The following is a 15,882-nucleotide window of genomic DNA, read 5'->3' on the forward strand; positions in this document are numbered from 1 at the left end:
CTCCCGGGAACTCTTGGTGGGGGGGGGAAGCCCACAGTCCACTCTGCGCTCCCCTGTCTTCGTCCAGTGGTTCGTTCCTGGCTAATGTCCCCCTCCCCGGCTCCCATTGTCATTCCGGAGGCATCCCAGCCCACTGCAGGCCAAGCCCAGGCTCCCTCTCCCCATCTCCGACGCAGGGCTGGCAGGGACCAAGCCATCGGGAGCAAGATGCGGTGACTAGCTTTTTAATTTCATGGCCGAGGGTTGTCAGGACAGTGCAGAGGAGATTGCCAACCATTCGGAAAGCAGCCCATGAATCTGGGGCAGAGCCGCGGGAACAAGGGAGCACTTCATCCGGGGTGGGGGTGGGCAGCCGCAGGGGGTGAGAAAGTTCTCCTCTTCCAAATGCCTCTGGTTCAGATCCGGGTTAATTTAAAAAGATCGATTTAGTAATTTTTCACCCTTCCTCAAGAAATTGGTTCAGATGGCTGAGAAAGAAAAGGAGGAGGGGTGCTGGCTGGATCTTCCTCTAGAAGGGTCTGAGGATCCCTGGCCATGGGTTGTCATGAGATGGGGGTCATCGATCTGAGGGGCAATGGTCCTGTTTCCAGTTCATTTTTGCAAATTGGGATGACAGCACAACTCTACCTCCAGTTAGGAAATAGCCCACCGTCAGAATGAAAAGAACACCATCCCAAACCCAGCTTAGCCACAGACTGCTGTGTGACTGTGGGTTAGTGGTTCACCCTCTCTGAACTCTGCAAATTGAGAGCATTAAATAAAACAGTCCCTAATAACCTTTCCTAGCTTGGTGTATCTCTGCGTTTACCAAGTCCACTGGGAATCTCTTCATTACCCCAAGGATGGGTTCTCTGGTCTTTTGAGCAGATCAGAGGATTTGAACTGAGAGAACTAGTCTGTGACCCTCACCAAGGGTAAGCGATAGATGTTAGGTTCCAATTTTCCCTATCATGCCAACCAAGATTTTCCAGCTGGATTCATCCATGTACTTGAGCTCTTATATTGCAGGTCCCCCTGCACGGTTTCATTTTCTATAATGTCAGTTGCCCACAGTTATCTGCAGTCTGAAAACATAAAGTGGTAATTTTTAGAAATAAACCATTCATAAGTTTTAAATTGTACACTATTCCAAGTGGTGTGATGAAATCTTATACTGCCCTGTTCTGTCCCATCTGAAATACAAATCATCGCCCTGTCCAGCGTATCCACACTGTATACACCACCCACCTGTTAATCACTCAGTAGCCCTCTCCATTATCAAAGCGACCGTCATGGTCTCCCAATGCTCTTGGGTAAGTACCCTTATTTTATTTCATAATGGCCCTAAAGGGCAAGAATGATGATACTGGTGATTAGGCTGGGCCAACAAGAAGCTGTGAAGTGTTGCCTTCTGCCAGTCTGCCTGGGCACAAATACCCGAGTCGCCACAAAGCACTTGTATGTTCAAACAGGAAACTTTATTGCCTGAACTCCACCAGCACTCCACGCACGCTCCCCGGGAACTCTCTCCAACGCTACCCACGCGGCCCTCTCAGGCACCACACACCAACCAGAACTCCCTCCACTGGAACTTCACCAACTGACTCGAACTCCCCAGGAATCCCCGAGAGAACTTCAAAGTAGCGGGCACCCCAGGCGGACAGCAGGGGTCTGTATACAATTGAATACACAGCTTAACATAACCATCATCATCTCAATGGCTCGGGTCACCTCTCAACCACTCCCTTCTGGCAATATGCCAAGCATCATCTCGACTCAGCTGTGGCCCTCAACAGCCTTCTAGTGAGAAGGTGAAAGTTCTCAGCCTAATAAGGAAAGATAACTCTATATGCTGGGGTTGCTAAGATCTGTGTTAACAATGAAATAGAGCAGGTGCAGCTTTCGGGGTTATCTGCAATTTCAGGCCTCCCCTGGGGGTCCTGGAACGTGTGTCCCACAGAGGAGGGGGCTATTATAGGAGCTTGGGCTGGACTTTCTTTTAGGGACTCCAGAAATCTCTTATTTTTATTTTTTATTGTTTTGACTGGGGATGGAACCCAGGCCAGGGCCTCGCAGGCCAGGCGAGCTCTCTCCCACTGAGCTACTGCCCCAGCCCTCAGGCACCCACCCGAAAGGGAGGTCCTATTATTTTACGGATAGGGAAAGTACGGTCTGCAGGTCCAGAGACTGGGTGACCAGTCTGAGCTGAGCCCCTCTGCCCCTCTCTGCAGCCTGCCCCGGAGCAGTGGGCGTGTGGGGCCGTCCTGTCGGCAGCCCTGTGCTCCTTCCCCCCACACCAGCCTCCCTGCAGCCCCGGGGACCCCTGACCGGCTGTACCAGCCCCACATTCTCAGTCGTCAGCCAACATCAGTGGGCTGGGTGGTTGAGGCTGAGGGGAACTTACTGAAAGGACACTGGTCAGCTCACAGAAGGCTGGAGAAGCAGCGTTGGGAACGAGGCAAGGAAAGGGGAGGCCACCCATCCAGAGCTCTTTGTGTGGACCGCCGCCCAGCCATGTCAGAGCCACAGCTGGCCTGGGAACAGCAGCCACGCGACCATCTCTGCTGGCTCAGCCACGCCCCCGAGCTGCAGATGAGGCTGGGGAAGTGGGGAGCTGGCGTCTGTGCCATCTACAAGAAGGCTTTGCTGACCAACAAGCCTCAAAGGCCGAGGAAAATGCCCCAAAGGGCACTGAGATGCCAGGCAACCAAGTTGCTGGCAAATGCGCATGCACCATCAGGCCAGGCTGGGCAACCCTGAGCCAGCCAAACGCCCTGGGTCTCAGTGGTTAAAAACCAATTAAGGGTTATTTCCTGTCCAGCAGGGGTCAGCTGAGAACCTGCTCAGGGTCATCCTTAACCCAGAAACTCAGGCTATGGGCACCCCCATGTTAGACGTCACCCACTATCACCACAGGAGGCTGGTGCAGCAGTGGAAGTCTCTTGCCCAGATGTCACATGTCACTTGTCCAGAACTAGTCCCATGGCCCTGAGTGGGACTGAGACATGCACTCCTGCCTTGGGTGCAGCAGGCAGGTTGCTGGGACTCTCTGCCCAGCGAGGAATATCCGTGAAGCCTGTGGTCCCCACATGGACCTTGCCAACCCAAGGCCCCCAGCAACGGCACTGAGCCACTGGGACATGCGCACACCTCTAGCAGCACCCAGGAGCTCGAGGTAACCCCTGCTTTGGGGTGTGGCACAGAAGACCCTCCTCTTAAATTGGAGGTGGCCGTAGCACATGTCCAAAGCCCAGTCTGACGGGCTCTGGTGGGCCAGGAGCCCCCCCAGCCTCCGTGAGCTTGCCAGGCAGCCTGCTCATGCCCACGGGCTCCTTCACCGTGCACTGTCTCCCCAGAAAGATGGGCACTTTTCAGCAGCCCAGGCTTCCTCTGGAAAGAAACCCTCAGCATGCCGTGGCCTGAAGGATGGGCAGCGGTGGCTGGGATATCTGGAGAGTCCATGGGCCTCCTGGCCCCTCTCTGTCTCGGCTCCAGAGGGACGGCCAGCCAGAGCGAGTCCAGCTGCTGTGATTGAGTGTTTCTCCCCAAGTGCCTGTGTTGGAAATTCACATTCTTAGTTTAGAGGCGGACCTCCGGGAGGTCATTAGGGTTAGATGAGGTCATGAGGGTGGGGTCCCCATCCAGGCATCAGTGATTTTGCCAGAAGAGGAAGCTCCAGCACGTGCTCTGTCTCCCCATGCTGCCCTCCACCATGTCATGAGTCAGCACCAGGCCCTCAGCAGATAGGGGCCCTTGCTGTTGGACTTGCCAGCCTGTGGTGCTGTGAGCTATGTCAACTTCTAATCTCTGTAAATTTCATGGCCTCGGGTATTTTTTTAAATATCAACAGGCGGTGGACTCAGACACTGGGGAAGCTGCAGGGCACCAGGCACATGAGCTTGGGTCTGCGCCGCCTCTGGGGGCCTCACACTCCCAGGGTTTGTCTGCCCCATAGCCCTTCTGAAAGCTTTAGCGCTGGCACTTTTAAATGGAGCACGTGCAACAGTCGATCCCATCTCACCCAGGGACCACGGACCAAATGCCAGAATTTCCATAAACACCCAATCCAGAGAAGGGTCCCATGGTAACTTCTGAGATAAGTGGATTCCAAAGCTACGCTGCAGAACGCTCATTTCCTCCATTGCACTTTTGCCTCTTCATCACAGGAATGTGAACCTCAAGCTTTAACAGGAGACTGTGTCAAGAGCTCAAAGACTACATTTCCCAGCCTGCCTTGCAGCCCTCTGTGGCCAGGAGACTCTGGCAGCCATCTTGGATCAGGAGGCAGCAAGTTAAGGAGGCAGAGCAGAGATGGGGCTGGAGGGTCCCTGCACTGCCCCATCAGCCTGGAACCACCTTCCTCCAGACTTGCACATAGACAGACAAACGTCTGTCTTGCATCAGCCACTATTAGTTTGCAGTTATTAACTGCAAAATGCAACCAACAATTCTAATAGAGGCAGGAAAATAATTGTTACCCATCCCGGGAGGATGGATTCCTGCCTTCATTGTGAAAGGGTGACTTTTGTGTCTGGATGGGCCCTTTGATGGGTTCGGAGATGCAAAAAATGGGCCTGGAGCTGAGTTGGAGTAAGGAGCTCAGGGAGATGACTGGCTGGGCCTCCACCCCACTGTGACAGCTTGGCATTCCACCCTGGCAAACCACCAGGGTGGGTGTGGAGAGCAGAGAGTTGGACTGGGCGGACACACTCCAGAGGGGAAGCAGCAGACAGGGAGGCCCTCTGGAAGAAATTCCAGGGACAAGGAAGTTGAAAGTGCAGCTGGCAGCTTGCTTGTTTCTAAGCGTCAGTTCCTGAACTGACACCTGCCGAACTTCAGTCAGTACCCAGACATCAGGGTGCCGAGTTTTTTCACCTGAAAATCCACCCATCACAAGGAACAGCAGGGCAGGCTTTCCAGAGCACACATGACCACAGGGAATTTGCAGAAAGTGAGGAGAGTCAGGCTGGGCCTTCTGCAGGGCCTAGGATGGTGGCAGGGAGGAGGTGAGCCATCTTAGCTGGATCTCAAGGGGCAGAGCATTCTAGCCAACACCTGCCGCATGAATGGTTTTGTTTGTTTGTTTGGTGGTCCTGGGAATTGAACCCAGGGCCTTGTGCCTAAAAGGCAAGCACTCTACCAGCTGAGCTACATCCCCAGCCCTGCCCCATGAGATGATTCCTGCCTCCATGTTACCCAATCCAATCACACTTCCGAGCTCTCCCAGAGAAATCCTTGTGAGTTTCTCATCAGCTACCACTCCTGCCCTATTTAAAATCCATTGTCTCCACTCCCAGGTCAAACTCGGCCTCTGAAATGGTAGCATTAGTAGTCCCGGCCCCATCCAATTCTCTCCTCTCCACCCTGCGCCTGCCAGCTCTCCACACCCACCCTGGTGGTTTGCCAGGGTGGAATGCCTTAACTTAATCAAGTTCACTACCTGGGGTCCCCACCATCCCAAATGCAGGAACTGCGACCCCACACAGCTCCCGTGACTTGCCATGACCTTCAGAATGCATCCAAGTTCTGCAAGCCTCAGAGCTTCTACTGGAACTGCACCCTCTGCCTGGGCCACTTCCTCCTCTGCTTCCCACACACACACAGTCTTCAGCTTCTCAGAAATTAATTCTCACAACTTTAAGAGTAAATATCTATAGATAGGGTGGACTGCGGCTCTCAGAATCTCTGGGAGAACCAGAAGTCCAGGTTTGGAGACTACAAAGACAGGTGCCATACCCAAAGTCATGCCACTGGACACCCAGGGGAAATGTCACTGCCCCAGTGCTGAGGCAGACATGGCATTAGTGCCTCCAAAGCTGCCCACCAGGTCTCACTTGCCCCTGCAGGCTGTCCTGAAGGCTGACAGCTGTCCCGACACAGGCTTGCTTCCTCACATGCCCCCCTGCCCCATCAGAGTGTCAGAGTGGCCCAGATGGCCAGAGTCAGGAGCACAGGTTCAGGAAGCTGGGAAATCTGATTTCTGGGCTCTATGGCAGAAGTGTCCACCTCCTACTATGAGGCTAAGTGCAGAAAGCATGTCCAAAGGCACTTCTAAAAAGGCACCTGCTGCATGCATTAGCACTCCACTCAAGGGCCACCTTCTTTGTGATGGTCCAAGGCCATCTGAGGCTACGCCCTCTTGGCCTCTGTGCTACTTCCATCCCGGGCGGCCCGTCATGGGCGTCTCTGTCTAGCTGTGCTCTCCTCCAGGTTGAAGTGCAAGGTGGAGGCCATATCCAGGTTTCCCATGCACTCGACATCCCTTTAAACCCAGGACGGAGACACATGGGGATTAGATCCGCTCCAAGGACGAGGACTGCAAGAAGGTGACATGTGCACATGTTGGGGGGTCGAGATTGTCAGCCATGGGCAACAGAAGTGACTTAGGAGCATCTACCAGGTGCTGACTTTCCACCAGGTGCAGAAAAAAAAATGTTTTGTCCATGTAGAGAAATTCCAGGAAGTTCTGTTTCTATCTTCTCTGATTTTCAAGTGGGGAAACTGAGACCTATTAGAGCTGATAAATAACTTGCCCAAGGCTTCATCCAGCACTGCTGGGGATCAAGCCCAGACAGCCCGCCTCTGGGGCCAGGATCCAAACCAAAAGTCTGTATCACAGGTTTGGTCAGAGAGGGCAGCGGAAGGAGCTGGGCAGGCCCCAAACCTACCTCCTGTGTGAGCCCAGGACACCATCCTGAGTCCTCCTGCCTCTGCTGTGGAGGGGGAAGAGCTCCCATTACTCCTCACACTCCCTGTCCCCGTCCCAGCCCAGGGAGTGTCCGGCAGAGCAGGCACCAGGCGGGACGGAGGAGAGTGCAGCAGGTCACCATGGAGCTGGACAAGCAGCCAGACCAGCTAAAGACCAGGTCAAACACACCAGTGTCCTGAGAAAGCTTCCCAAGTCCAGAGCCATGAATCCCTGGGCAGTGCCCCGGCCTGCTCAGCCCCTTTCCTGCCCAGCAACCCACAGCCAGGCTCTTGCTCTCTTACCTGTAACAGTGGGCACAGACTAGGACTCAGCAGTTGCCAGGCACCCGTGACTCTCCCAGGTCACCCTCACCGTGCACAAGGACGCAGAGGCCCGAGGAGAGAGCCAGCCCACTGATACACCGCTGTGGGGCCCAGAGTCCACACAAGCCCCAAAGGCCGACTCCCCCCCACCATAGTCCAGAAGAGGATTCCAGGCTTTGGGCATTGGGCAGGCTGGTGACCTCCCCTCTCTGAACGTTACTCTTCTCTTCTGTGTGATGGTCCTGACGGGCGGGGTGGCAGGTAAGGAGCTGCCACAGGTCGGGCACTCAATAGGCAAGGACCACCTGCTACTCTGCTCTCCTCCTCTGAACCCCAGGGAGTCCATCTCTGTTCTCACAGAGCTGCAGGCCATGCTGGGCCCGCTCCTTCCTGGAAGGGACTCCCCTCAGCCCCGATGCCTCTTCCTGCCCCGCACAGGGCTTGGCGAGAGAGATGGAACCTGAGTCCCCCTGGACACTCAGTGCCTCTCCTGGCCCCATGAGGAAGTGGGAGGTGGGTGGAGAGGGGCAAGGTGGGACGGAAGGAGGGCCATTCACCTGGACCTTGTCGTCCACAGCCCCGAAATCACAACATTCTCTCCAAACAGAGAGTTGCAGAGAAACACTGGCAGGAACCAAGAAGCCGTCTGCCCACTGAGCCATCACCCGCAGGCGGCAGCACCTGAATCCCTGCGGGAGGTACACGCGCCCTGGGATTGGCCCAGGAGCAGCAGCTGTGTTCTGGGCAGGGCGTGGGGCTGTGGGACGTCCAGCCTCACAGCGCTCTCTGGCCACCTTCACCACTCCTCCTTTGTCAAGACAAGAGGTCCAAGGGCAGCGAGCAGACCCCCGCCCCAGGTAACGCCCTTGGCGGTCAAGGGCGTCTCCACCAGACCACCTGTAGGAAGGACTGTCCAGCTGGAAAGAGCCCAGGAGGGAGGAGGAGAGGGGTGAGGAGACTGAGAGGAGCCGTGGAACCTGCAGCTTCTCATGATCCGGCTTCGCGGCCTGGCAATGGTGTCTGGGGCCCCACCCGGAGGAGCACCGTTAGCCCCCCTGGAACACTTGTTTAAAATGGAGATGGCCGTGACCCGGCTCTGACGATTGGCCCTGGGAGTGGGGAGAGGACGGTGTGTCGGTCGGCTTTATGTTGTTTTGATAAAATAACGTGGGATAACCAGGAAGAAGGAGGAAAGGTTCACCTGGGCTCAGCTCCGGGGGCTCCAGGTCGCTTGGCCCAGTTGCTCTGGGCCTGTGACGAGCAGGAGGCTGGGAAGGAAAGAGGGAAGGAAAGAACCAGCCTCCTTCCAGGGCAGCCCCCAGGGACCCAGCTTCCTCCCGGAAGGGCCACTGCCAAAGGCTCCTCCACCGCCTAGCAGCACGGAGCTTCCTCTCCTGGGTCCTGGGGACACTCCAGATCCACCCTGGAGCAACTGGGCATCTGCATTGTCAGTGAGGCCCTCGGGGAGTCTGGACACCAGCAAGGCTGAACAAGGATGGAGCCGAGCCTTCTGAGACCCAGGAGAAACCAGGTGGATTTATGGTCATTCCTACAAATGACTCGAGAAGAGGGCTCTCAGGAGAAGGGATTTTTAAATTTAAAATTTTCATGTGAAAATTATACATATCATGGGGGCAGTATGTTCTGTTTTGATCCATGTATACATTGAGGAAGGTTTAAACTAGGGTGAACACATCCATCTCCTCAAGCATTTGCCATTTTTTTAATTGAAAAAACATTCAAAATCCTTTCTTCTAGCTTTCTGAAATATATAATGTGTTATTGTTATCTATAGGGGCCCTCTTATCTAAATGTAACCCAAGAGAAAGATCTGATAATTCATGCTTTCAATCATTCACTCTGGCTTTTAGGTTTGGTCATCCCATAAATGACAGATTTAGTGGAGATAGGCAGTTAAGGCTTATCAGTCAGGATAGGCTAGCTTATGCTGCAGTAACAAAGAACTCCAAAATCTCAGTAACTTCCAATGTTACATCATGAGAATGACCAATGGCATATTTATAATTCCCAGTACATGCCCTTGCTGGGACTCCTGCTGCATGTCTCTTCATTTTGAGGCCCCAGACAATACATCAACCATTATCTCAGATTTTCCTAGTTGCCATGGTAGATGGAAAAGAGAGCTCTGGAGAGAGGGGTATCTCACGTTGGTATGAAAATACCCCAGCCTACATGTGACACAAGTCATTCTGCTCTCGATTCATTAGCCAGACACAGTCTGTGGCCCCAGCTATAACCTAGGGCGCTGGCTCAGGGCTGTGGACCTCCAGGCAGGAGGAAGGAGGCTGCTGCAGCAGAAATAGGGGTGCTTGTATCAGCAAGGCGGAGCTTCCCAGACACCCCCAGCAGTACCCCTCCCCAGAACTGGGGCCAACAGTCGTTCCCTGCAGCCACGGAGGAAGGTACTTTAACAGGACAGCCTGCAGCCCCAGCAAAACTGAGTGCTGGATGCTGGGTAGGCAACTAGATGTAACTGGGGCCTTGGGAGATGTGGGGCAGTGTGAAGGCAAGACAGGGGACGGGGCACAGCTTCCCAGCAAGCCGAGCTTGATAAGCACATGCCACCACAGGTCCACCCATTAGGGACTGTGTGATGGCTCCTTGCACCAGCAGGAGATTAAACATATTCAAGTAATATTATTAGTCTTAACTCTAGATTATGTTAAAAGACTCCTGTCCAATAACAGACTACAACTGAATACGTTAGGAGGGTGTATCAAGGACATCTTTTTAGTTCTTAGTTACTGAAGGGCTACAGTGTGCCAGGTTTCGCATATACATTATCTCCAATTTTCTTGACAACCCTGCAAAGAGGCATTATTAGCCCCACCTTAGAGATAAGTAAGCCAAGGCCCAGAACACCTTGGGCTGCTCTCACCCAGCTGATAAGCCGAGCACTAGACCCCATTCAAACAGATTCCCAACTTCTCCCTCCTTGCTCTGGGTTACGTGAGGTTGCCTCTTCCCCTAGATATCCTTTAGTAATAATCTGAAATGACAATGTGTTTAAAACGCCGCAGCCTGAAGTCTTATCTGACACAGAGATTTGGTGGCAGAGGTGATGGCACTGTTGATGGGTGCAAAGGACTTCTGCTTGGTAAGGCTCTCTCTTCTTACTATGTATGTGGACCCAACCTGTCATTCGAGACGCAGGAAAATGTCAGAAAGGAACAAACACAAGAAAGAAGCCAAGATGAGAAGGTGCAGAGGGGCCAATTCGCTACAGACAGGCATCTCAAGCTCTCCTGGATGCTGTGGGGTCAAGAGATGAACAGCTGTCCAGTCTAAGAACTGGCCCGGTGATTGGCATGATCCTTGGATAAATACATGGAGGCAAGAACAAAAAGAGCCACACCATGAACAGAAAAGTCCAATAACTAGTCTGGACTAGAGGGTGTGGTATCTAGACTTAGGTATCTAGACTTGGGATCAGACTTAGGGCTCTTGATAAGGACCAGGATCCTACAGGAGAAGGTGGGAAGGTTACCAAGGCAACTCACAGACTGACTTCTCACCTTTGGGCTTGCTCCCAGCCTCAGCCTGCTCGTCCAGTTTAACCACACATCACAAACAGATCTCTGAACATTGACTCTGAACATTGACTGTATTCTGACATTAGGTCCTAGGCAATGTCAAAGTCTTAAAAGGCCTCACCTTAGAGATGCGCGCAGTGGGCCATCCCTCCCTCAGTGAGCTTCGAGGCTGGCAGGGGAGATGCAGGCTAATCCATTATTCCTCATCCAATGTGATTCCCAACAGCAATCTGCAAAGATCCAGGAATTATACCAGCAGGGTTGCCCAGACTCACCTCCTCTCACCACCATCCCGGGACTCCGGGGTTCTGAGGGGTGATACAACTTGTCCAGACACACAGCACCACACAGAGACAGCCCAGCAAATCCAGCACCGCTGAGGTGGAAATCCTGTGCGTTGCTCTGCTCGGCAAACCTCAGAGCTCCTTTCCTGTCTGGTTTCTGCCAGGTCTGGGTTTATGGAGGTCCCACCTTTTCACAAATTATTTTACAGAAAACACTCTAACACCTAAAATGTGTAATTTTCTGGGCTCCCGCAGCTTGTTACAGGCAAGTTTTAACTTCAAGAATCAACACCTTGGTACCTTATGGGTGTCAGAAGATGAGATGACTCCCTAGGCTGAAGTTAGAAGGACATTCCGCACCGGGCCACATTCCAGGCTATTAACAAAGCAATGGCTCCCCCTGCTGACCACTGCTGTGTGTTACATGCCTCCTGACTGGAGAGCACAATTTGAACATAGCCGAGCCTCCTCTTGAAAGGCTTGCTTTAGTAATAAACTTCCCTTAGTCTTGATCACCTTCCTCCTCATTCCCACCCCACCCCCATTTATTTCAGTTCTAGAGGCAAGGTCATGGGTGTCAAATCTTCTCCTGGTTCAGAGTTCCAATGGACTCCAGGGCACCAGGACAGTGAGATTGCCAATATGCGAACTATATGCTTCCCATCACCAGAATCACTTACCCATTAAGTTGTGACAGATTAACCCATCATCTCCTGCTGTATGTAACACTCCTTTCTTTCTGAAGTTGGACTATAAGTTGAAAAACCAGCCTCTATCTCAGAGCAAAATTGTCCAAGGAAGGGACAAGACCTTTGTCCTTGGAAAAACCCACAGAGCACTCCTAGGCACATTCCCACCCTGCTAAGTTGTTTATCTACAGGAGAGATCTGCTGCGCCAGGTGTCCCTGACTCAGTCAGGCTAGGTGGGGATCCATAGCAGCCCCCTAGCAGCCACCAATCAGCATGAGACAGGGAAATACCTGGGATGCCAGATGACCCTCCCAGTAGTTTATGGTAGTTGATAACCTGTTGGGAAACCATGTAGTTCAGCAAGTACACCCCTCTTGGCTTAGACCAATCAGTTCAAATGAATACCCCTTTTGTACTGACCAATCACCTCTACCTAACTTGTTCCCGCCAGTGAATGTGCTAATCATGTTTTAGAGTTGTTTGATTTTCCCGTGGCGTGAGGTGATTTGTTATACTGTATGTGAAGTCCCTGCCCTTTTCAAAGAATGTATATAAGCTCTGCTCAAGCTGTTCTCGGGGCTCTTTGCTCTTTACCTCTTCAAGGTAGGCTTGGTGCCCCAGCATGCTGGACCCCCAATAAACCCTTGGCTGTTGCATGAGACAGTCTCTTGGTGGTCTTTTCCTCCGACGTTCGCCTGACCTTTACAAAGTGACCCCATCCACACACTCTGACACTGTTCCATGGTGACAGGAAACAGGAATTTGTGTGTTCCCTTGGGGCTAGGGATTATGGTGAGGGCTGGAGACACAGCCAGGAACAAGTTGTGGTTCCTGTTCTAAAGCATACACTCCAAAGAGGAAACAGGCCAACACTCCTAAAAATTAATCACTTTTAATTACAATAATTGCTACAATAATGAGAGTATAAAAGTCTATATCAGGAACAAGATCAGATTGGGTCTGGGAGTAAGAAAAGTTTTCCTGATGATAGAGAATAAATGTGGAGTGCCAAAATGAAGATGAGGCTGGTCAGATGGATCAGGGGCTCAGAGCATGAACCCAGAGTCAAGGCGCCCAAACGGGGCTTCTCCTGGGCTACAGGAGAGCAATCAGTGCTGTTAGGTAATCCCAAGTATGGTGGACTATTAAGAGATAATGTTTGTCATTAATTTAACCATTGAGGATGATTGAGCTGGTGTTAAAGGAGAAGAATAATCTAACACTAGGGTATTTGTTGTGAGGGTAATTTAAAGATTGAGTGGTAAATGTTGGTATGGAGAGCACCCTGGAACTCTGCCTGTTCTGCATCTTTTCCATGTTTTCCAGTGTTAGTGCTGTTGACTGGTGACGAGTCCTTGCTTCCCTGATGTTGAAGAATAACACCAGAGAAGCACCCGGAGGCAAGGTCAGAGTGGAAAATTAGAAGTTTATTAAAGGACAGTAGAGAAGACTTCTCCTGGAGGAAGAAGGGGACCCAAGAGGTGGAATCCCTTGAAGGGCGAATGTGTTCCCCTTTTTATAGTTTTTGGTGATGGAATGTAGGTGGGAAGGGTTGGGACACAGGTGGGCCAAAGAAGTAATCTGGGCACTTCCAAGTCAAGTTTGCTGTTCATTAACGTTTCTTTGGGATGGGCTATCTCCAAATCTGTTGGGGGCTGTTTCCTGGGCTTCATTAACATTTCTTTGGGATGGGCTGTCTTCAAATCTCTTGGAGCTGTTTCCTAGGAGTTGCTCAACTTTTCCGAAAATTCATTCTCAACATGGCCTCCATTTTAGATTTCACTCGATGTTAGACCTGATTTACCTAACTACACTGACTACCTAATTTTAAATCTGACTTCACCAGGAGCCAAGGAGATTGCAGAATTTATTATTTACATCCCCTCTGTTGCTCTTTTAACAACAGTAGACTTAATTTACTGATTGGGAGAAAGAATTGAGCCAATAATATACAAAAGAAAGAAAGAAAGGCAGAGAGGGATAGTGGAATTGTGGCTATCAAAAACAGGACATGGTGTTTTGCCTGTTGTAATACTGATACACCTCTGATGAGACTCAATCAGGGCCAAGTTCCATTTCCCCAGATGTCAAGATTGAACACTCAGAAATGCCCAGGCAAGCATAGAAAGCAAGTTTTATTTAAAGGATGGAAACAGACTTGTTCCAGGAGGAAGAAGGGGACCCAGAGTTGGTAACCGATGAAGAAGGGGTGTCCTGCTCCTTTTATATATTTTAGAATTTCTTTGTTCTCATGGCCTCTCCTCCTCCATCCTGCCCAAGACCAAAATTTACTCCTGAACAAAAGGTGGGCCAAGGGCAGGAATACAGCTGCCCAGGGGTTCAGGCCCCAAGGGAGCAGCCCAGGAAGCTCTTTAGCCACCCTAGTTGGGAGAAATGATTCCCTGGAAGCAGGTCACCTGACAACAGGTTGCAGCTGGGGGGAGGGCTCTGGAGGTATTAGCATTTCAATACCCCAGAGGTAGGTGACTTTGTCCACTGGGGGGATGTGTCCAGAAGATATTAAGGTTCCATTTCCTCTAAATCAGCTTCCACCTTCCCCACCCCCATCTATCTCCACTGCCTACACTTTGTTCTTGCTTCACTACCTAGCTCTGGGGATGTAGTATGTTTTTGGTTAAACATGCAGAATCTGAACTCAGGAAACCTGGGTTCAAATCCTATTCTTTCACTTCTAGGTATATGATGAGGGTAAGGAACTCTCCTGAGCCTCTATTTCTGCATCTGTGAAAAAAACCAGAAACCTAGTACCTCCTTTCGGATACCTGTGAAGCAGTGTGCTGATGTAATGCCAGATTCGTGGGACCCCAATAGACCTCCAGGAACCGAATCTGATGCAATCACACAAGGGTCTTTATTGCAAGCTTGAGCCTGGACTCACAACCGTTTCCGAAGCAGTGGTCCCGAGGAGTGAGTCCTGACCCTTAGTTCGGTGAGGATTTGTAGGTTTGGAGGGGATACTCTATGTGTCACAACATCACACAGAAAATCATTTCATACTGCGGGAAAAATCAAACAACAACTCTTAATATGGATTAGCAAATTCACTGGCGGGAACAAGTTGGGTAAGGGTGATTGGTGTTCAAGTGGTAGATACATTTGAATTGATTGGTTTAGGCCTCCAGGAATTGCAAGAATGTATACACTAAACTGCAGGGTTGCCTAATCATGTTATTGTTACCGCTGTTGACCGGTGACGAGTCCTTTCTTCCCCAATGTTGAAAAATAACAGGGGCTGGGGATGTGGCTCAAGTGGTAGCGCGCTTGCCTGGAATGCGTGCGGCCCGGGTTCGATCCTAAGCACCACATACAAACAAAGATGTTGTGTCCGCCAAGAACTAAAAAATAAATATTAAGAAAAATTCTCTCTCTCTCTCTCTCTCTCTCTCTCTCTCTCTCTCTTTTTAAAAAAAAAAAGAAAGAAAAAAAGAAAAATAACACCAGAGAGGCACGCTAAGGCAAGGTCAGAGTGGAAAATTAGAAGTTTATTAAAGGACAGGGTGGAATCCCTTGAAGGGCGAATGTGTTCCCCTTTATATAGTTTTTGGTGATGGAATGTAGGTGGGAAGTGTTGGGACACAGGTGGGCCAAAGAAGTAATCTGGGCACTTCTGAGTCAAGTTTGCTGTTCATTAACATTTCTTTGGGATGGGCTATCTCCAAATCTGTTGGGGGCTGTTTCCTGGGCTTCATTAACATTCCTCAGCTTTTCCAGAAATTCATTCTCAACATGGCCTCCATTTTAGATTTCACTCGATATTAGACCTGATTTACCTAACTACACTGACTACCTAATTTTAAATCTGGCTTCATTATCAATCACTGAAACTACTGGGAGGGTCACCTGGCATTTCGATATTTTCCCTGTCTCATGCTATGGGTCCTCACCTAGCCTAACTGAGTCAAGGACACTTGGCACCCCAGATCCCTCCAGTTAAACAACTGAGCAGGGTGGGTATGTGCCTAGGAGCGGTTCTGTGGGTTTTTTCAAAGACAAGAGGTCATGCCTTCTCCCTCTGGACAGGCCTTGAGGTAGAAGCTGGTTTCTCAAAAATAGTCACATCAGTTTCTCACTAAAAGTATACAGCTTCATGCCTGCACATTCCAGATACTCAATATTAGTGTCTTACCAGCAATGTTTAAAGTATTTAAAATTTTGAAGAATTAAGAGAGACTTAAGGGGACTTTTATTCTACTTTTCACATTTTTCTGTTATTCTTCGATTTTATAAAATGGGTATGCATTACTATTAAAATCAGAAGGGGGACACAATTTTTTGAATCCTAACATATCACTAATCCACTATTTCCCACATTATGTTGTTCAAGGATGACGCTGGAGTGAAGG

This window comes from Callospermophilus lateralis, chromosome 5 (genome assembly GCF_048772815.1).
Source record: "Callospermophilus lateralis isolate mCalLat2 chromosome 5, mCalLat2.hap1, whole genome shotgun sequence".
NCBI classification, from domain to species: domain Eukaryota; kingdom Metazoa; phylum Chordata; class Mammalia; order Rodentia; family Sciuridae; genus Callospermophilus; species Callospermophilus lateralis.